The 23512-nt window shown below is 39.8% G+C and overlaps 1 long non-coding RNA gene across 2 annotated transcripts; it reads right to left on the bottom strand.

Moving 5' to 3' along the window:
* Positions 1-7296: 7296 nt before the first annotated feature.
* On the bottom strand, positions 7297-13044 carry LOC121912578. 2 transcript variants are annotated; one of them, XR_006100110.1, is made up of 4 exons: positions 12616-13044; positions 12063-12225; positions 11586-11729; positions 7297-7663 (listed from the first exon to the last, which is right to left on the bottom strand). It is a non-coding gene; the product is annotated as an uncharacterized LOC121912578 (long non-coding RNA). The 2 variants fall into 2 exon arrangements; XR_006100109.1 differs by lacking the exon at positions 7297-7663 and having other exon boundaries at positions 11329-11729.
* Positions 13045-23512: the final 10468 nt, after the last annotated feature.

Here is a 23512-nt window from a genome sequence, read left to right on the forward strand (position 1 = left end):
CAGAGTTGCCCTCACTCCCAACCACCTCCATCGCCTGAGAGGAAAATAAATTGCACCCATGCAGTTAATAAGAATAAAAAATATATTGCGACAGAGTCTCACACAACCATTACAAATACTGCATAGAGACGTAGCTGGTGGGGGGAATGTGTGTGTGTGTGTGTGTGTCTGTGCACCGACAGAAACTCGCTGGCACGGTGAGATGTCTCCCAGTATCAGACGGGGGTTCGACCTGCTTCTTATGATGAACAGCCGCGGTGGTTCTCGCCCTCCTCCACAAAGCCAAACAAACATTTATTTCCTTTGCGTTACACCGCAAGTGTCATGGGTGCATATTGAATTCCTGACAACACTGTGACGATGTCTATGGAAGGTAATTACATATTGAATGTTCTTTTTCTTCATTCAGCTCCTGGAGGGGAAAATCCATCTGTTGCGCCCACAGATTGTATGGAGAAATCATGTTACCTCAAGCCCTCAAACATAGCCATTTACATCGATATCAAAACAGGTAGAGCAGCGCGGGATATCTGCGCCATGGTAAATTAACTTCTGGCAATGCAGCACGTGATACATTTCCTGTGAAATAAGGAAGATGTTCTATTATGCAGTGCTGAAAAAAAAAGGAAACACTGAGTTCTTCCTACAAATGTGATTTAATAGAAAGATGTTGTGTCGGTTTACAGTAAATGTATTCTGAAAACTGCCTAGCAACGCTGTGTTCTGTTTTGGCCTTCTCAGACCTTTGTGAAGATAGGCAGTAAATGAGCAGAGGAAGAGAATGAAAGCAAGACATGAGTTGGATTTCGGCACGTTGAAATTGTCAGTGAATGGACACCCAGGTAAATACAGTATCAGTGTGAACCACTCCACAACACAGAAAAAAGCCCTCAGATTGGCTCTTTTACCCTGTGGCTCCTTAAAAGGAATAGTTCAAATATTTGGAAAATACACTCATTTGCTCTCTTTCAATGAGTGAGATCTGAAGATGTATATCAATGTCATGTCTATGATTTAAGTACAGAGCTGGAGTCAGGACGTGGTTAGTCTAGCTTAGCATAAAGACTCGGAGCAGGTGGATGCTAGCAGCTAGCCCAGCTTTGTGTAAAGCTAAAAAAAAAATCACCTCCGAAGCTTACTAATTAACATTTGTTGACCTGTAAAAAGATGATAATTTGCTTTGTTAGGGGGAGTTATGTGGCAAACAACAGTTTATACATCTGTCCAGTACTTCTGTCTAGCATCTCAAACTACAGTGAGGGTTGCCAGATAGGGTCAGGAAACACAGTTTTTTGAATGGGTCTCTGTACACGCACATTGACACCGAACTTAATAATCTTTTTAAACTGCACACACTCACTTCTAGCTCAGCTGCAGTTTAAGGTTTGAATCTGTGTTATCTGGAATCTAAATCCAGATGCCTAGTCGTAGAAATGAACTCAACGCCACTAGAGGTTAAACCTGTTGCAGACATGCTCTAACTGAGGTTTAAAGTCATTGATTAAAGGGTAGGTTCAAGTTTTTTCAAGTGTGTCTTAATACAATACTGATGTGCCCATATTTGGAAATGGGTCTTTATCATTGTAACAGTTCCTACTCTGTATACTGACCCTTTAGCTATTCTCTTGAAACATGCCTGCACTGTAAGAGATGAGGAACAAAATCCACAGCCCTCGTTCTGAGCTAAAATGAATTCCAAAGTTCAGCTGAGGCTGAGGCTTCAGCAGTATGAGTTAGCTGAATCGAGTCAGTATCTTCCAAAGTTAGAGTCTCTTTAGTACAAAATTACTTTCTAAGAGAATAGTTTCAAGGCTAGTGTCGACCAAAACCCATTTCCATGTGTATAATCACAGGTCAGTATTGTATTAAGACAGACTTGAAAAAACCTGAATCTATCTTTTAAGTAAAACAGAAATTTCTACAGATCAAATTATTCTATTAATAGTTACTTTTTCACATGTATGAACTTAAGAAGACAACATTAATTGTAATTGTCAAACCAATGTAATATTGCATAATTTGAAAAGATGTCACAGGAGCAACAGCTCCTGTGGTTTTACATCAGCGTTAGAGATATTTCTTTACCAACAATCACTGTAATGTTTCTGTTGTGGTGACTAGTTTGGTAGCTAACAAGATGCAATGTGTAGATAGCTTTTGGAGTTGTTGGGAGTGTATTTTTTCACTGTATGATGGCAGTTTCCCCCTGCTTTTGGTCTTTGTGCTAAGCTAACAAATATGCTCTATATTAGACTGATCCTTTAGGCTTCTTAAGTGTTTTGTCCTATAACACATAAACCTGACTTGCCTCGATACTTCACCACCTATTTCTTTTGCTTTTCTTGTCCACAGTGTTTTCTTATCATCTCCCCCAAAGACATTGTGTGTGTCTGTACCTTGAACGAGTCCTAAACCCTCCTGGGCAGCACCCTGAGGACCCTGCTAAACCTCTGCTGTGTCTGCGCCTCCGTCAGACTGTGGAAATAGAGGTTTTGTTCTCCGATGTAAGATCCTCAGCCTCAGCCTGTGGGATTAGCACTGGTAATTCACTGCCTTGGCAGGGGCTGGCTTTAGTTTTGCACATGTCACACAGTGGCTGCAGTGCCACACTGCTCCTGTTGCAGGAGGGGGCCCACAGTGGAGGGCTCCTCACAAATAACCAGCATCAAGCATGGAGCTACTACCAGGACTATAGCTATGCACTGAGGACACAGAGGACATGTCTTCAGTGTTGTTACAGGGAATTTGGGTTTTAACAACCTTAGAAGAAGTGTACATTCTACAGTTACACATACTTTACAAATGGTGAGTTTTCTAATCCTGATTCTAATGCTGTTTTTTAAGTCAAAATTCTTCCGTTTGATACAGGCCACCAGAGTGTAGGAAAGGCTTTAAAATAGAGTCAAAGTTGTGTAGGGACATAACATTTACAGAAACTGTGAAATGTTTCCATAAAAAATATGGAAAAGGTACATTTGACATTATTTTTTGGTGGTTGGTCAAAAAATAATTGACCTTAATATTTCTAAAATCCTGGCTAGGAACCTGACTCCTAACTCTAAATCTGACCAAGACCGCCAACAACTTACTAATTAGTTATTTTTGCTGACTCCCCATTTGAAACAGTTCCCAGCTTTACATCTTGAATTCTGGATGATAATTCTGTCATTTTAGGGTCATGTTGAAAGACAGAATTGTTAAAGGCTTAAACTGTGTTTTGTTTTTTTTTTATATTAGGGAAATGTTAGTAATTCCCATATGGTTAATGGCCATATACAGTATCTTTGGCTACATTTACATTACAAGCTGAAGTGGCCCAAATCTGATTTTCTTTGCCTCCAAGTGACTCAAATCTGATTTTTTCACAGAAGTGTGAACAAACAGATCTAGGCCACTTGCATATGTGGTCCTTGATCTGATTCATATCCGATCTCTGACTGCTGTCAGAACAGTTAGATCGGAATTCATGTGGATTTTTAACATCTCACTTTTCTGCGCATACTGCCTGTCGTCATCATTCAGTGTCAGCACCTCATAGCCTGGTAAAAATAAACCTGTGGCCTTCTCATTCTCATCCTGACCATCTGTATTGCCTGCCGACCTTCACAACAAATAATCCTGGACATGAATGTTAGCACAGCCTTGACTGTTGCACAAATTACATTATTGTTGTTATTCTTATACACATGTGGCTTACATTTCAGTTAAATCTGCGCATGCGTGGCAGTTTAGGACCTCAGAGCCAGATACATGTCACTAACAAACATGAATGTGAACCCTCTACACAGAAAGATCAGCTTATTCACTGAAAACAGCTGCTGCTGGAAATAAGATTGATAAAACATTCAGACTGAACCAAGACATAAAGGTGAGGACCATAAAATCAACAATGAGCTAAAATTGTCTGAAGTTGGTTGATGGTGAGTTGGTGATAATTCTCATTGGGTTCGTCACTACAAGAGACAACTTTTCACATTACATATAGGCATTTGACCTATTTTTTCATGAAAAATATTGATTAGTGCAGCTTTAACCAGCTCTTTTGTCTGCCTTTGATATATAGTGATATCCAATAGGAGGCAGGTTGATGAAATATTTACTGTGGAATTCATCAATGCAACACTGGCTTAACCTGAGTTGAAGTTAGGATCTTATTGTTTGGTATTATTATTATATTATCATTACGTTAATTATTGTATAATAAACACATTATTATGTGTTTGTGTCAGGTCATACATTGTGATTGGAAAAGAGGCCTTCCATGACTGCATGCAACTGCAATGCACCAACTTGTACATCATAACACAGGTCTGTGTGTTGGCTAATTGAAATTCATTGTAATGATGCCCTTGGAGTTCATTTATTGAATCACTGTACAATAGCAGCTGGTTCAGAAAATTCAATAGTGCTCCCCTCTCTTACAAATAACACTTCATTCAGTATTGTGATTGTGCTTTTATGAAACGGAGGAACACTTTTCATATCTGTGTCAGTCATTCAATGTTCAAGCAACATTTTTCACACCGAGCACAAATGGCAGGGACCACATGTTTTTCCTGCCAGATACGACACATTTGTGCCACACACCTTCAGACCACACCAACACACCCCGCCGAGTGTCAAAGTGCGCTCTGGCTATGCTCATATTCATTTCCTCCTGATTATGTCTTTCTCGTGTCTATGATTACTCCCAGACAGCGCGCTGGGCCCGCTCATTTCAGAATACATCATAAACAATTTACACGTCATTAGTTTTGTTTTGATCATATTTGTTTGACGAAATGTCTCCCTGCATGGTGAGTGCTGGGGTTATTTACCCCATTTAGAGGCCCAAGGAACACCATGCAGGGTGTGTTATGTTGCAGTGTGTGATTAATTGTCATAACTCTGTGCAGAACTTTGAATGAGACTAACTAGGAGAGAAGAGAGTCTCTCTCTCTGTGTGTGTTTCTGTGTATGTGCCGCTTATGTTGATTGGTTTGTTAATCTATGCCAGTAAGAGGATAGACAGTGTTTCATCAAACGCTAATGCAGGTAATTTCATGTATTTAATCTGTCATCCGACTACAAATACCCAGCAGAGGATGTGCATCTACTGTACCACTGCCAAAAGGCTAAAAGGGAATCACGTGTGTGTCATGTCTATGTTTGTGTGGATGGGTGCGTGGGTGTCCGTTTATGTGTGGTGTGCCCTCTACAGATGTCCTGCAGAGGGCAGTAAATCTAACTGCAAACACAGAGGCTGATGTAAGCCAGAGCAAATAAAAAGCAAGCTCCTATCATATCAACACGCAAACAGAGCATGGAATATAATGTCATACACACACTGCGTCATTCTCCCAGTTCTCTGTGGCCCAAATTGCTTCCTCACACACACAAGGGTTCATAACCTTCTTCTGTTAACAAGCCTTTTTAGTTCCCTAAGCAGAAGTGATTTGCCCCCCACACACCTTTAACATTTTACAGGAACTCCACATAGCAGCTTAGTGTTGTTTAATATCATTCAAAGTGATATTAAAAGATAGAACTGCTTGCATGTTGAATGTGATGTTCAACAAGCCACTTAAAAACAATGCAGTGTCCAGATATGTATTACATTTTATCACATTAGAAATCACTGCAGAGAATAAATGAATTCAACCTGGTAGAAGTTACATTCAGGGCTGTAGACACTGAAGTCATGAATCCCCCAGCACAACCCCACCACGTAAGAAATGTTTGACCATCAACCAAACTATGTGGAATTTTGTTAGTATTTGAAAAAAAAATCACAAAATTTCACATTTTATTTATGCATTTAACTATATTTCTGTAAATTGAATCTGTTGTTTCAAAGCCATCTCTACAATCCCAGGTATTCTGGTGCAGAAGTACAAAATCCCATTTATTTTAATCAATTTTTTTTTTGTGTCTAAAATGGTAAGACTTAATGATATCTAGTCTAAAAAAGTAGAATCAGTCATGAAAAAACATTATGTAATTATTGTGTAATAGTGCAGTGTACACTACTTCCCAGTTCAATAAATCCCCATAATTCCAAGAAATCCCATCAAGTACCTGACCCCTGTGTCCTAATTGGTAGCTACAGCTGTAGATGTTGTATCCCATCATGGGAGTTTCCTGTTTTAAACCTGCAGTGTGGAACATATAAATGAATGTCCGTTACATTCAAGCCCTTGCCAAATGAGTTCACACAATGCTGATAAAGCCTATCATCGCCAAATAAATCTCTCTGTATTTCACTGTATACATAGCTTTTAAATCTCATGTCGGGGGCGACATTCCCGCGCTGGCCATTTAGCTGTTAATCGTGCGGCTCCTCTAGACTTTCCAAATGTTATCAGACTGGATGGATCAAATTCTGGTAATGAAACGAGTAATTTTGCGGGGTGATGCTCAAAACAATTAGTCCACCTTTTTGCAGCTGCAACAGTAGCTTACGGCCAGTGGTGCACTGGCCATTGGGCATACTTGTCGTTCACACAAACCCAATTATCACCAACTCTGCAGTTCCCCTCAGCTATAAGATTTTAACCATCTTTTAGCTCATTGTTTTGGTTTTCCAACCCAGAAACATTGCTCTCATCAAGCATGTGTCCACCAGCAGCAATCAGCTATCAGCTTCAAAGCTCTGATAAATCCACTGTACACTACCTGCACAACATCAAATAGCAGACAAAGTGAAACTAGCTGAATGTAGTGGAGCATTTAGCCGCTGAGTTGGTGGAGACCAAAACGGAGCTAAAAGAAGAGTGAATATTTGACTTACATTTATCAAGTGGACACAAACATGACTCCAAATGAATAATAATATTGCTCTATGCCTGCTGGGCAAGGCAACTTTTTGCTAAAACATTAGCCAGAACAATTTTATAAACCAACCATATGTTAATGCTGTGTTTTCAGCTCCTTCCACTGCCCCCAAGTGGAGCAAAACTATTTTGAAACTTGCATTCCTCGCATCAATGTTTGCTTGCTAGTAATCTTCTTCTTCTCTGCCTTTTGCTGTCACATTGCTGTGTTTCGTGGCAATACCAACACCAATGTTCCATCAGTGAAATAATGAGAAACTGTCAGCAGAAATGCGAATTGTGCCACCCTCACATTAATGTGTGTACATATAAATCCCAGTGTGTGTGCTCCAGATACAAAGAAAACTGCAACCTGCCCATCAAAACATCGCTCCATTGTGCCAAAGACTCCACAGGGTTCCTTTAAAGTCCCACCCTTTTTTGGTTTTACAGTTCTCCACATTTCTGGCATGTACACTGTTGCTCTGGTTACGAGCTGCAGCTTTCGGGAATGCCCTAAAAGAAAGAAATGGTGAATGACTGTAAAATGGAGCTGTGTTTGTCTAGTTTCATTTATTTTCAGAGAGGACAACAGATTGAAGCAGATTCTGACATGGAAGAGGTGGAAGTGGTCGTGTTGCCAGCCGCTGCTGATCGCTTGCCCACAATCAGTTAATTGGCAGGTTGAGTAAAGCTGGGTGCTGGCAGCAGGTTCAGCCTCAGCTTTGTTTTTGTTTTCTCTCTTTATCTGTGGACTGCTAGACAGCTCTTCCAAAGGAAGTTGATTCCCTGGTCTCTCAGCGCTGGCATCACATCAGGATAAATGCCTGGGAAGCCACCATACTCCTTGATTCAGGTTGACATGTTTAATACTGATGATAAAGACACAATACACTAAAGTAAAAAATCATGCATCATGCAGACAGCACTGGAAAGGGCACAGAAGGAAGAGAAAATATGAAGCAATCATGTCAGTTCTGAAAACATTACATGATGGCCTCATGAACTGAATTTCATCTCGACAGAATGAATAATCCACTCAACTGAAAGAGTCACTTCTCTACAATTTAATTCCATTAGATTATTCATGTTTTCTTGACGGTGGATTATCTGGATGAATGAGATCACATCATGACAACATTTGTGTTGTTACATTTCAAAATAGTTTCCATAGTTCTTCATTGGATGATGACCATGAGATGCAGTTAAAACTCAGAAAAAGCTATGCATTGTGTATGAAATTTCTTTGTAACTTTCCAAAATTTGACAAGCGTGTGGAGGTGAGAAAGTAGAAACTGCTCTCTCAAGCTTTCTGTTTTTCATTCTTCACACAAATGTAGCATTCAAGCTAGTTCAGGCAGACGCAACACACACACGGAATACTCCTCTCACTGCAACATCCAACACTCCTTCAAGGCGTCAGTGCTCTGCTGCCATACCTACTGCCACACTGCTCACCTGTAAGCTGTCCTGACACTTACTGCTGATCGGGGAGGTGGTGGGATGCAGCATTGGTGCAGGCTATGACAGCCAAACAATGCTAATGCTCCAAAACCTTGTGAAAATGTCTTAACTCTGTTCAGATCTTCACCATCAGGTCAAAAGGCTGAATTACTTTGTTTCATCCGAATTGTAAAGTCAGACGACTCCGATTGGTGGAAAGAAATGTGAGGTTAACATCATGCCACGTTGACGTCATGTGGGATGAAAAGTATAGTAACTGTGATCATTCTCTTAGTTACCGCTTGCAAGACAGCTGAAGATAGTGCCTGCCAGTGTTATTAATAACCAGTGTAATTAGCACACTGAGCGAACAGTTATCTGGGGTTGAGATATGGTTGTGTGATAGTCAGAGCTGTGGTGTTGGGGTAAAAAAAAATCCACAATCAAAGCTGCAGCTAATAAAGTCAATGATGGAAAGATTTTATGAAGCTGTGCCAGTTTAGCAAACACTGTCAAACAATACTGACTATTGTTCATGCCTGCTCATTAGCCTCCCCAAATCAAACCTATCCATTATCACTTTTATCAGCTGCAGCTGGGTTTTCTACACTTCAACACAGGCTCCCTTGTGAATCAGTATTCATGTAGTTCAATTATTATGTACAGCATGCATTATTAAAGCTAATATATATTATTTTATATCTTATATATTTATATATATATATATATATATATATATAAAGGGAAAAATATTGTTTTTTTACAACTTTTTAATTTTCTAATTTTTTTTTTGCTCTGATCAATAGTTCTATTGGTTATGATAAGTAATTGCTGAAATATCAGAATGCGGCAACATCTGAACACAAGTGGTCAGATGATCAGACAGGTTTGGGGGTTAGCAAAATAACCCCCAAAATATGTTTGCCTAACCCAGGTTAGTTTGGATTAGCCAAACGTATTTGAAGAGAAGAGAAAACAAAGGCTAACAGTGACCCCAAGAGGGTCTGTTGTAAATATCCATCACAGTTTACACACTGATTTTCTGGTTCAGTGTCAACGTGACCTTCTGTACTTGCCTGTGCAGGATTATTAGCAAGATTTCAGTTTTTTAACTCCAAAAGAGTGGCAGCTGGCTAAACTGGTGTCTTGTTCACAACCTGTTTTTCACAATTTTGCTATGTTTTGAGATTCCAGCAACTGCTTTTGGTGAGAACCATGTTATCATAACCAATAGAACCAAGGGCAAGAGCTGTGAAAAAAGTTTTAAAACTGTGTATGCACATTTTTAGATCGATTTTGGATAGATTTGATGTCGATGTGACATCTTTATCGTGCTGTGCCTTTGAAAAGTGTTCCAGGTTGTGTTGTGTCGGGTTGTAGTGTTCACTCAGTCAGTGTATTAAATAGAATTCACTGTATAGTGATTCCCCACCAATGGAACTAAGTGGGAGTAGATTAAATAAATACTTTATGGAAAATACTGATAAAACAGTTAGTCAGTGTACAACAACAGATCAGCTGTCTACAGGAAAACATACAAAATAGAGAATAAAGCTTTCAATAATAAATTTAAAAAATATTAAAGAATTTTAACAATAACAGTAACAAAACAATAGAGTCGGAGCACTTCCTTGTTCCTGAAATGCATGTGGTCAATAGACGTGAACCACTGAAATAATGAACAAACAGAGCTGGATGTAAGGGGTGTAACCAGTATAACCAGTTCTAGCCCAGAAGAGGGCCCTTGTTGGAAGTCACCCTCCTCTCAGTCATTGATAGAAACAGCACAGGTTACATGTGGATTGTAAGAGATAAATTCATTCATTAAAAGCAGAGTACATCGCTGTCTGCCACAATGCCTGTTTAGATTCTTCATCTAGGGGGCGCCAAAGTCAGAAATAAAAAGTTCTACGTACAGTGGCTTTAAGGTACAGTACATTATGTCCATCTCATTCATCTCTTATAGTAATATTACTTTAAAAGTTCACCAGTCTCCCAACGAAGTATTTCCAGAACAGTTTGAGAAAATAAATGTTGATTGTAAACAAGCTGCACATACCTGTCAGATACTTTCTTATTACTTTCTGGATATACAACATAAAACAATCAAAACACAATCATAAGATCACCGCATATACATGCCATTGGCTAAATTACATTAATCCTGGCCATGTTTGGATGTGTTGTCACTTGCTTTATAAACAGCTTTGGAGGGACAGTTTTTGATTTGCAGAGGGAGGCTGTATCACAAACTGATACCACCGAAGCAAAATGAGCTGCCAGTGGCAGGGCTTTTCACACTGAGGGATTATGCAGGACTCTCCAGCTGTACCATCACTGTACCTGACTGCCAGCATCATCACCATGCACGCAGCAGCATTCCACTAGCTTCACACACTGGGAGACTCACTGCTGTTTTAAACAATCAGGTAGCTTTTGTACAGAGAAACGGTTAAGCACATTATTTGCATGTTTAGCACTGTGGGCCTTTTTGTCAGTCTATGCTGTATGATCAAGTTAAAGAACACGGTGTATTTTCATTGTGTCTGCAGAAATTAAACTGTGATGAAATGAATGAAATAAATGATTTATAAATTAACAAATGAACGAATGATGATTGTACAGATGATTGAATGAATACATAAAATATAATAAATTGTTTTATAAATTAATGAATGTGAGGATGAAGAAAAAAATAAATATACTTATTCATTCACGTATTCATAAAGATGAATGAATAAATAATTGAATCAATGGATGGATAAATAAACAGATAAATAATGAATGTATGAATCACTAAATGTTTGACTCAATGGCTTACTAAATGCATAAATATACAATTTACCAAATGAATGAACAAATTAAAAAAACAACTGAATGAATGCTGGATAAAAAATACATAAGTGGAAGGATGAAAGACAAAATGTGTGTAACTGAATTAATAAATATACAGTATATTATCAGGTGGATAAATAAACAAAAAATGTATGAAGAACCAAATATGTGAATCACTGAGTGATGCAATTAACAAATATATAAATTGAATAAACTGATGCATTGAAAGAATTAAGTGAATTAACACAAATATTTTTTTAAAAGTTCATACACACAAAAAATAAATACATGTGTGCACACGTTTGTAAAACATATTTTACCTGGATTCTCAGAAGTTCTGTATTAAATTGTGGATTACCAGTGGGGCAAAACAGACAACTGCCCGGAGTCCCTAAAGGTTCCAAGGCAACTGTTTGTGGTAATTTGATTTATTGCATATTTGTTCCGTAATTCTGCACTGTACAACTAAAGCATAATATATACAATATATACTGAATGAGTAGAGGTATTACATACCTACCAGGAGGGTCTTTCTTGTAGAATGGCACTGAGTTAAAATCAAATTTTAAGGCCTTTATCATTTCAGCTTTTATTGCGCTTGTTACCTCAGTTGTTACTCAGTTCAACTCCTTCAAAAGTGCTTCATCCATGTTCCATCTTCTGTGTTTAACACATGTAGAAAAAGAGACAGAGATGTTGTGATTTAACCGTGCGGTAACTACTACGGCTTGAGGCTGAAGTCAATGCAGATGTACCTTAAAGTGCCACCAATGGCCCATTCAAAAAGCCTTAACTTCTCTCAAGAAATACTAAGTCAATCATTTTTCTCAACAAGTCATTATGGTCTCAATCTCTAAATTCAGGTCCTCTCATAAATGTGCTGGTGGTCATTTTGGAAATTATTGCTCTGTTAATAAGATTTGAAGATTTACAGTAGCATTGATGACTGCCGTGTGGGCGTTGATTGACAGCTGTGATTGACAGTTGGCTTACCTGCTGCTCTCCCCGGCCCGTTAGCTTAGGTATGAGGTAGTGACTGCATGTAGTCCCATCCTCTCAGTGAAGCTGTTGTGTTCTCACAGCCTCCAACTCTGAACTAAACCAGCTGATTCCTGAATGGAGGCTTACCAGTGACTAACGTTAGCCAGCTAAGAAGCTACAACATGTAAATAAGACAACATTAGTCACCAGAAGTCACATTTCTCCTCTTTTGTTGGTGACTAACTGTGCCCCCACACCTCCAGGCCTTGTACCAAGCGAGCACGTAGCACACAACTGTCCATCAAACTATCACATTACTGTAACATGTAGTAATTCCTTACTGCCCAACACTGGTATTAACTTATACATACACAATGGGGACCAACATCTTATTTTGGCGCCTTGGCCTCTCAGAAGGTGAAACCCTGCTGTCAGCAAGGGTTAATCAATAGTTTTATCTATATATGCTAGTATACATAAAGATTAGGTTACGTTAGCTACATATTTCTTATATGGTGTAAACACAATAAAATAATCTCCTCCAGAACATGTATAATGCACATACCTGCATGTTTAGTAGCACTCCCTTATCTCTGTTGACAAGCCTGAGTCCTGAGACATGTTGATGTTGTTCTGATGCTCCTATAAATGAATGCTAACCGTGCTGACCGAATATCAGCAGCCTATCAGTTATTACTTCAAAGCCGGGGTGTGAGCTCAGCGGGCTGAAGGTCTCTGCTCCAGTGTCTGATTTAGGAGATCAGCCCAAACAGCCCAGAGTCAATTACCAGGCTTAGCTAGGATATGAGCTAAAGTAGCTAAGATGTCCACTGACATACGAGAAACAGAAAGGCTGAGAGAGAGTGTGAGAGAGAGAGAGGGAAGGCAGAAGAGAAAGTCAGAGAAGAAGGAAAATATCACGGACAGAAACCTTGGAGGCCATTTCAATACTTTCCTCCAATTTATCTCCCTCGTCTCTCCTCCCCTGCCTCCCTCCAAACGCCTGCAGGTACAGAACAGAATTCCACTGAGCAGTTTTATTTGAATAATTCCTTCCTGTTATATATATATTAAACCAAAATCGGGGGAGATCAGAGAAAAGGGATTATGCCTGAGTGGTAATCAGTCTCTAGCTGCTCTTTTTTTCCCTTCTTTTTCACTGGTGCGTGAACAGAATCAAGCTGAATACAGGGATAGAAGACTGGAATGTCTTTGAACACAGAGGTCACCAGTACACAAATAAAGACACCTTTACCAAGCAACTTCAGGTTTAATATGCTATTAGCTATTAACATTATCATGTTATTTGGAGTTCTCCAAAAACACAATGTTAATAAAATACAGTTTGTTGTGTCGTTACATCTTTAAAGCTGCACTACACAATCTTTTTCATATAAACAATGGATCAAATCCCTAAATGTAATGTGAGAGGTGCCACTTGTATTGACCATCTCACAGAGAATTATCACCAATTCTATTTTGGTTTTTCCAGTTTGCAGCAGTAGCAGGAAGCTGTTTTAGTAAAAGAAAAAAAAAGGCTCTGATAAGCCCACTGTACACGACTTCAACAGTTAGCGACTAGCTGGTGAACATAGTTGAGAATTTAGAAACTAAAGAGACAGATATTTTCTCAGGTACAGACCAAAACAAAGCTAAAAGGAGTATCTCATAATATTACATAGGTGGACACAAACACAACTCTAAATAAATACTAATGTTCTTATGTGTATGCTTGATGTGTAAACTGTTTCTCAACCTTGTATGCTAATAATAGGTCAGATATGATGTTTCCAGCTTGTTTTTCTGCCCCGAAGTGCCCAAAAAAATCAGCTAATGCAGCTTAAATGTGCTACATCTAGCATTTCTCAAGTGAGTGTCGGAGAACAATAAAGATTCTAAATGATTAGTAAATCCTTTTGATTTTACTGACCTCTCCTATGGTAATAGTCAAAATAAACTATGTTTTCAGACCCACTTCTGATAATTGAAGGATCATATTTTTAGTATGATATTTCAATCTAACTCTTTTGTATGATGAAGAGAGAACTGAAACTATTTTGTTTCTTCTATTTTGTTTTCCCTGTTAAAAACAAGAAACCAGTGGAAAAGGTAAAGACAACCACTGCATCTAAAATATGTTTTCATTTGCTATCACAGCTGTGATGTGTCAGTGTGATGGATATTACAGATAATACAGACACTTACTAGAGGAATTACTTGAATCAGTCTAATAATTTAATGAACACTGAATTGGAGAAGGAGGTTGCGCTTCAACAATGGGATTCTCAGCGGAATGCTAAACCCAAAATCCAGTAAGCATGCTCCAAAAATATAAAAAGGTAGCACATCTTAAATTTCCTAGTCAAGGAGGACAAAATACTAACATTTCATTTGTTTATTTGGCTCACATCACATTAGAAAAATGCTTACGCATTTCAGCACAGAGCCCTCTTCAGAGCGCTCTGGAACATGCTAATTTGATGAATATGTTGGGAGTAAATAATAGTTTATATTGGAACATGCTAACGTTTAACAGTCACTTCTCATTTAATTCCTCAAGCAATTTCCCTCGCAATCTCAGACTTGCTGAGTGGGAGCAGGACCAGTGCACTGTTCAAGATCATAAAACCCCAGATTTATCTGGGAGGGTCAGATTGATCTATTAGAGGCCCTCTGTTGACATCACATCCACCATGTCCTGTGCTTATGCTTGCTAAACGCCCGCTCTCCACTGAAGCTTTCTGCTGAAATAAGCAGCGCCTGGGCTCCTTGGGGTGGGACAACCTTCGCTGCATCATCCATAACCATGGAACTGCGGCACTGATAAACATTCCCCCTACAGTGGAGGGAGAAGGAGGAGGAGGAGGGGGGGGGGGGGGGGGGGGGGGTTACTTTGGCAAACAATGTGCATTTCTTTGGGCACTGGGTAATAAATTCATTCAATCAGCCTTGTCAGAAGCGGCGCAGCCCCAAGATGGTATTGTATTTGATTTTCAAACTGGCCTTTGATTGCGAAAGGGAACGGCACCCCTGTGACACTCAAAACAAGTAATGCAATTACTCTACTACTCTATGTTCTTCAGGCAATTAATTCATTTTGATTTGCTGTGTATTTCCTGGGCCTCCTTCCTCATTAGTAATGATTAATCACGGAGTAGGCTACTCATGTCTTGGGGTTGTCTTTTTTTTTTTCTGCTCTTACTTTTACCCAGTAGTAACGCAATGTGAAACAGCACAGAATGATTGCTACTCTCTCAGGTGAAGTTTCACATTTTTTGTGCTGTATAAAATCAATAAACTACATTACAGGCATTGACAAATATCTCAGGTGTGAAAGCGAGACACGTTCTAATTTCACTTCGAATAATTTCAGTGGACAGTTTGTCTGAGGCGAGTTTTAATTAAAATTCTACAAGATCAGCCGAGTTAGAAAGCAAAGTCAGAAACAGTCAGACTAAAATAAACATGCATTCCAATCCCTCTGATAAGTGGCAGGGCGGACCAGATCTGGAGAAAGATTGTCCAGGCTTTCCAGCAGCAGCAGCAGCAGCAGCGGCGGCGGCAGCGGCAGCTTCCCCTCCTCCCCCACCCTCCCTCTAGTGGTCTATTCCAAATGGAAGGCAGGGGGTAGGAGGGTGGAGGGAGGGAGGGTGCAGAGAAGAGGAAGATCTCACCAAATTGCCATATCTACAAAGCTCTCCCTGCACGCCACAGATTTCCCCTCTTTAATCTGACACATACAGCCTCATGCCTGCTAAAACCCTGCAAGGCGCTGTGAAGCTCAGCATCCTGGGCTGAAAGAACACCGCAGCCAAGAGAGAGGGGAGTCAGAGGTATAGACGGAGAAACAGAAAAAGGAAAAGATAGCGCGCACGAGAGAGAGAGAGGGAGAGAGAAAGAGACCATTTTATTTGTTCTTTGGAGCAAACATGCGCCCGGCTTTATGAAGGGAGTTAAATCGTGGAGGTTAATTGAAAAATGAGATAAACAAAGGCTGTGAAAAGCAGAGGGAAAGATTGTGGCTGGCAGCGCAGGCGGCCCACCACTGAACCTCCTTCAGACTGTGCAACCCTGATAAAAAAGCACAGTTAATTGTCTCGCAATTTCTTCCACTTAATTTCAGTCCAATTAGAGAAAAAAAAAAAAAAAGCGAGGAACTGTCTTCTTCTTTTCATTACTATGCACGTACTGTACTGCCATAGAAATAACTTGGGTGGATCTTTCTGTAGACAAGCTTTCATTTTGTCATGAAGTCATGCTCAGCAAAGATGTCCCAGTGTCTTAGAATATGAACATTATGTCCTAAACAATCTTCTTTTGAGTTCTTACATTTTCTCAGCACGGTTAGCAGTGAATTTCCAAGTCTGACTGAATAAAGTTCAGCTCATTTGGTGACTAATAACTCCCTCGTGAATAAATGAGGCAGCAGTGTGGGAGCCACAATGCTCGTATATCATACTTTACTATAGGAAACATCTGAGAGGATCAAAAGCAGTCCATTTGGTTGAAGACCTCTTTTTGAGGTAAGAGGCAAATTGAAATGTCAAAGCACTCACAGGTGAGAGAGTGACCTGCGAGATCACAGCGGTGAATGTGGGTTAATAGTGAGCAAATCGCTCAATAATAATATGAGGCATGTGTGATGGTGCAGACAGACCGCCTCCGGCGAGGACGCATCTGGTCGCACCAGACTACTGAACGCTCCAGCCGGTGGGTGATGTACTGAGAGTTGGGCGGTGCTTGGGTTTTGGCTTGTCAGTTTTCAAATGGTCAAAAACGTTCTCATATTACAGCTAAACAGTTCACTAAAATATGTTTCTGAAAACATTTGAGTCGAGAAATAGACAATACAGTAACGGAATCTTGATTCATATTTGATCAGCACTGCCTAGTTTGACAGTTTGATCTGAATTTCGTGAACCAAGTGCGTTGCGCTAGACGGACTCATTTGCTGAGTTAGTTGAGATCGAGTCGTGATTATGCAAATTCAGATACGGCGGGCGGTCTGTCAACTCTCTGTGTCGTATCCATCATGCACCATGCGAGCAGATCTCCTGCTCTCCATAGAAAATGAATAGGATCCATTGACTTCACATACTTCAACAGATCCAGCGTGTCTGCACCTTGAGGAAGCAAAATCACAGTAATGTATTTCTAATATGGTTTTACTAATGTACATTATGAGGCCTAAATGAGACCGGAACTTCCTGGTTCTGTTCCAGAAGTAAGAAAACCTCATTCAAAATCACATTAGGTGCTTTTCCATCCACCTGTTTTTATGCAAATTTTCAATTTGCGCATAAAAAAACAGAGTGGAAACAGAAAATGCAAAAAAATAGTTTTAACACTTGGCTGAGGTGGAAAGATCGGTGTATCGAAAAACCTTCCTCAAATGAATACATGAAAAAAACATAGATGTCATATTTCCATCATGTTTCTATATTGTTTTTCACCGTTTGAGGTTTGACTATCTCTTTTTTAATCACGTCATCTTAATGTGCCCTCTTCTTCTGTCATGGTTTTATCGCACCTGAACAGAAAATTAGCATCACCAGCTGTTCATCTTGACAAACCAATTCCAAATATTCACATAACAGTCGGTCAGTCAGGACGCTCACGTTGAGGCTTTAACCATTTATTGGTACAACATGCATTTTAGTTTGGCAGTGTGATTCTGCTCATGGTACAGCAGCCTGGACAGTCACTCAAGAAAAAAACTGCAATGTAAAGCAAATTCCACTGACCTCCGTCGTGTGGTCATTAAACGATTGATTGATTGATTGATTGATGTGATGCTCTGGAACAAATCTGAGCAAACTCAACACAGACAGTCCCTGCACTCGCAACCCCCCCCCCCCCCCCCCCCCCCCCCCCCCCCCCCGACAGAGCCTGAGATACACAACATTTGATGAACATGAACACATTAGAAAGAAACATTCAACATCAGAAATAACTGAATGCTAATACAGGAGGAGGCTGGGGAGGTGGAGGGAGTTTCTGAAGCAGGCAGCAGTGTATCAGCAAGGGCAGAACTCAGGCAGGCTGAATGAGCGCTAAATGTTTATATAGACCGCATATTGTGAGAAGCAGGTCGTGGATGTACTGTACATGATTGGAGGGAGTATTGAATATGTGACTATAAACAGACTTCTGTGCCTGCCTGGACTACCACAAGGGTCCATTAGTTGAAAATACACATTAATTAGCATGTTCTTTGCAGATTTTCTGGAAATTCGGTTATAATTGCGCTACTGTTGGATGGAAACTTTTGACATTAAGCAATGGAAATGACTAAAATACATCTTAAGTACATAACCTTGTTCAGCAATTCAAATAGGTCTGGTGTTTTGCCCACTGGCAGCTACAGTATTTCTATCACTTAGAGAAACGATCCACTAATCAGAGCTTTGTAGGTGTATCATCATTCTTCATAGCTGGGTCTCTATTGTACTGCTATGAGAAACCTCAGGTTTCACCATTTAATTATATATTACCTGTGGAATTGATCAGTGCTGCATTTTTCCCTCTTCAATCTGTCACCGTTGCTCAATATCAAACACACAGACCTCTGAAGCAGTTTATGTCCCAAAATGTATTTGTCCAATGAAGGTTTTTGTTTCCATAATTCAAAAACAAAAAGCAAAACGTTCGCTATTCTGTTCTTATTCTAAACTACATGTGTATCTGCTTTTTATGAAATATAAATATTATTATTAGTTTTACAGTTATTTCTTTTCTATTTCCTTTCAATTTATTTTTTTTAACCTGGCCTTTATTTGTTTGTGTTGACTACTGTTTGATACTTGGACAATATTTGAATACCTGGTTTTATTGAAGAATTTATGGCTTTCATACAATGTATTTTATAATATTGTAATAATTAAGATTCTGATGTTGTTGCTGGTGGCTTTATTTATCTTGCATTTAAAAGGGGAATTTAAATGTCAAATGACTGTGGAAATAGTCTAAATTCTGTTTCAGGGAGTTGTTACCTTTCTAATCAGATACTGTATATAGTTTTTAGGAAACAAGAATGTTCTAAATGCAATAAAATGCAAGTATACATTTGTGTGTGAAGTGTGTAAAATACACAGGTTTTGTAGCGCATGTAGAATGTTATATTCAAGTGTGTTTTCAAAAGGTGATTGCATAAATGACAGTTTTGACATTACAGAAAAGTGACAGTACATTTTTTCTACTTGCTCTGGGCCAAGAACAACAGAACACACCTCCTGCTCACTCCACAGACAGTAAACTTCACAGACATACTGTAAGTTTGAGTGTGCAGCAGCTTTGGCATGCTAAAGCCTCTTTTGAAAATAAAATGAAAAAAAGAAAGAAAATATCTTAATTTTAGATTTGTGGCTGACTTTGAAGACTCATGCCTCACGGACACCAAGGAGTGATTAGCATATGTTTCCAGCATACAAAATGAATCTGAGGGGGGATATACATACATTAGGAGTTGTCCCATTAGCAGCCCGGCAGAAGGGCTGATTTATGTTTTCTGTTGGCATCACCTGACAGGGACATTAGTGTTACAGATGGGGACAGGTGACGTTGTCAGGACCATCAGTCTCCAGGTGACGCATTGCTAAAACGATGTGAGAGGAGCAGGCAGCGAGGATTATGGGTTGCGTCAGAGTTGGAAAAAAACCTTTTGCGGCTTCTACACTCACTTTCAGAGCACCTAGTGGAAGATTACCTTGTCAGCATCAGAGGAGAAAACACTTGTGCAGCAAGACAAATGACAATTCAATAATTTTGAATGCCTTGAAAGTGTCTTTCTCTTGCAGAACTCAATTACAGTGATAAAGGCAACTAATTTAAGTTCACTGGGTACATGCCCAGATGCTGACAAGATTTATTGCATCATGTGAGCTTATGACTTATTCATGGCTTATTATACTTTATGATTGCTATCACTTTGGCACTAAATACAGTTGACACCACAGCACAGTACTGTATAAAAGGACTGTTTGAAAGATCAAGGCAGATATGCTACAATGGGAAACTATCTCTGTCAGGAAGAGGACATAAGTAATGATTCACAAATCACCAAAAAAAAAAAGACATAAAAAGAATTCTAGTTCTACCTGTCTTTCCATTTTAAGTTCAAACATTTAATGTAGGAACAATAAATCAGAAACAGGTTTATTGCCACGTAGGTTTGCAAATATGAGGAATGGGCCTTGCCTTGGTGTTGTGGTGCATAACGACCAAAATATAGAAGGCAAGACAAAATACAACTACCACAAAAGACAGGGGATATAAATAATATAAATACAATTTTACAATTAAAATATAAGTAAAAATATATTCTAAGTGAAAAAAGCTGTTGAGTTTAAAAAGAATTGTAATTGTAATAGAATATTGACTGGGAATGTACAAATGTTCACAATATAATCAATACATTGAATGTGCAAATGTAATAGTACAGATAATTGTATTTATGTAATGCACCATTGTTCCATATGATGGGTTCAAATATGTGCAGATGATATTTTCATGTTAATATAATGTGTAGTCTATCTATAATGTGTGTAAAAGTCTAAAAAACATAGAAATATCAATAATCATCAATAACAAGTAATATATCATAAATAATAATAATTAATACAATTCATTTGTACCACACTTTTAATTTGTAGAGAATCTCAAAGTGCTACAACATTCAAAACATACAACACACAAGATAAAGAAAAAAAAGAATAAAAAGAATATGTAGTACCTGGTACAGAAAACTACGCCACCTCCCGCTAAGGGGCAGGAGGAACCCTTAAACCCTCAATATTTTCAGAGTGTCATGTGACACACTCGTCTCTGAACAGGGCCAATTTACAAGAGGCGTATTTTGTACAAAGATAGATTGAATTTTATTACAAAATAGTACAAATATATATATATATATATAAAATCCCAATTAAAATGCCAAAGGCATGAGGTGAGCAAGACAATAAATTAATTAGATGGGGAAATCAGAGTTAATTTTCCTCAAGGTATGAAGGTCAGGTCTGTTTGTGCATACCGTCCTACCAGACAACTGTGGGAGACAGAGGGGGGTGGGGGCAGAAGAAGGGTACAACAGGCCTGACACCAAAAAGCATGCACTACACACATAATATCTAAATTATCCACAACAGAATACCATGCAGTGTCACTATTAAGTATACACACCACTACAAAGTGTCACCCGATGCACTCTCACCACAAGAAGGAGGCAGTGTGTCAGCACGGACGCGACTTTGTACAGAGTCAAGCTGTTAAGACAGGGGAGAGGAAAGCAACTGTCATTACATGAGATCACCATCCAAAAATATAACATACAACAGGAGCCTTGCACTCAAAGCCTAGCCTAGCCTACACTAAAGGTAAGCCTCAAATGCCAATATAATGGTCATAATACCCATTGAGCACACAGCCAGTTGGGATTGGGAATCAAAGAAACTAACAAACAAACAAACAAACAAAAAGGTAAAATATCAGTAGAAAACAGTGGCTGGTCTGGTCCTTTGCAAAGGCAAACAAACTCCCATAGCACATTAATGCAGCAGCAGGGAGGGAGACTTCCAGTGCTAAAGCAATATCTCCAGGTTTCTATAGCCACAGCAGCTTGTCACGTCAGGTATAAGCCTCAGTTTTTGCCCCGGTTCCCTCTGTGATGGACAGGATGCTCACATCACCCTGCATGAGAGGGAGAGTCCACCACAATGAGGTACGTGCAGCAAAGTCAGTGGACTCTCTACTGAGACCAGTGAACTTTTATCACTTTTTGATTACCTGCTGGTCATGTGACTGTATCATGTGACTATGCGTGTGCACCAATCACCTAGATTCACCTTTTTTTAAAGGAGTCTAGGGTCTGTGCTGCTTTCAGATGGTTAGGAAAGCTGTTCCACAAGCATGATGCAGCAGAGCAGAAGGCTTAATTCCCCCACGGTGCAGAGCCTAGTACTGGGAGCCTGGAGCAAGCTGCTAACAGATCTGAAAGTGCAGGTGGAGGTTTTTGGTGTGACCAGTTCCTGTAGGTAGGGAGGTGCATGTCCACTGATTGATTTATATATGAGTAGCAGGAATTTGTAGTCAACCCTGAAGGAGACAGGGAGCCAGTGCGATGAAAACAGAATTGTTGTGTGTTCATGTTTTCGCACTCTCATCAGGATCCTGGCAGAGTTGTTCTGAATGTACTGGAGTTTCTGGATGCTCCTGCCAGGGATCCCTGTGAAGGTGATTGCGGTAGTCCAGTCTTAAGGAGATAAAGGCATGGACAAGTTTCTCTGCATCTGACAGGGTTAGAGAGGGGTGGGGTTTAGAGATGTTTTTGAGATGGTAGAAAGAGGTTTTGCATAGATGTCTTATATGGTCATCAAAAGTCAGCTGAGGGTCAAACCTACCACCCAGATTAATGACTGAGGAGGAAAGGGGGATGTCCTGGCTGTCAAAGGTAAAATGAGGTATGGGAGATGACTGAACCTGATGTGGAGTGTCAATAAGGAGAGCTTCAGTTCCGCTGCTGTTTAACTGGAGGAAATTTGTGCTCATCAAGGCCTTTATCTCCTCAAGACAGGTGCTGAGGCGGGACATAGCTGCAGAAGGGCTTGAGGCAGTTTTGATGTACAGCTAGGTATCAGCATAGCAATGGAAAGATATCCCATTTCTGCTGATGACACGTTCAAGGGGGAGTATGTAGACGGTAAACAGGATGAGGCCGAGAACCGACCCTTGTGGAACACCATAGGTGACAGGGAGTGATCTAGACCGGCATCTTCCCGGTGAGACATACTCAGTTCTACCGGAAGGGAAGGACTGTAACCAATTAGCAGAGTCTGACAGCCAAATGGTGGTGTGGAGGTGCTCTATGATGATAGTGTAATCCACACTGTCAAATACAGCGCTCAGGTCAAGGAGAATCAGGAGAGAAGGGAACCCTGTATCAGCTGCCATCAGCAGGTCATTCATGATGCTGAGCAAACCTGTTTCAATGCTGTTTGCTGAATGAAAACCTGAATGGATTTTTTCAAATAGGTTGTTGTGTTTAAGGTGGTCCTGAAGCTCAGAAGCAACCACCTTCTCCAACACCTTGGACAGGAAAGGGAGGTTGGAGATAGGCCTGTAGATTGCAAGAACTTCTGGGTACAGGGTGGGCTTCTTGAAGAGGGGGCGGATGACTGCAACCATGAGGGCAGATGTAACACTACCAGTTTGTAAGGGGGCTGAGAATGAGAATGTATGATTTGAGCAAAGCTGTGGGAATTTTCCAGTTCTGGAAAAGCACTTACATTTAGTAGAGGGTGACAGGAATGTCAAATCCATTGATACCATATCATCAGTAATATAATCAAAGACATCAGGTGCTATTGTGTTGGTATGGTGACAGGCTTCAGTGTGCGCTGATATGCTGGTGTACTTTAGCAAAGTAGCTAGAAGACATAGAGGGGTCTAAGAGGAGAACCATACTGCCA

This window comes from Thunnus maccoyii, chromosome 15 (genome assembly GCF_910596095.1).
Source record: "Thunnus maccoyii chromosome 15, fThuMac1.1, whole genome shotgun sequence".
Lineage (NCBI taxonomy): Eukaryota > Metazoa > Chordata > Actinopteri > Scombriformes > Scombridae > Thunnus > Thunnus maccoyii.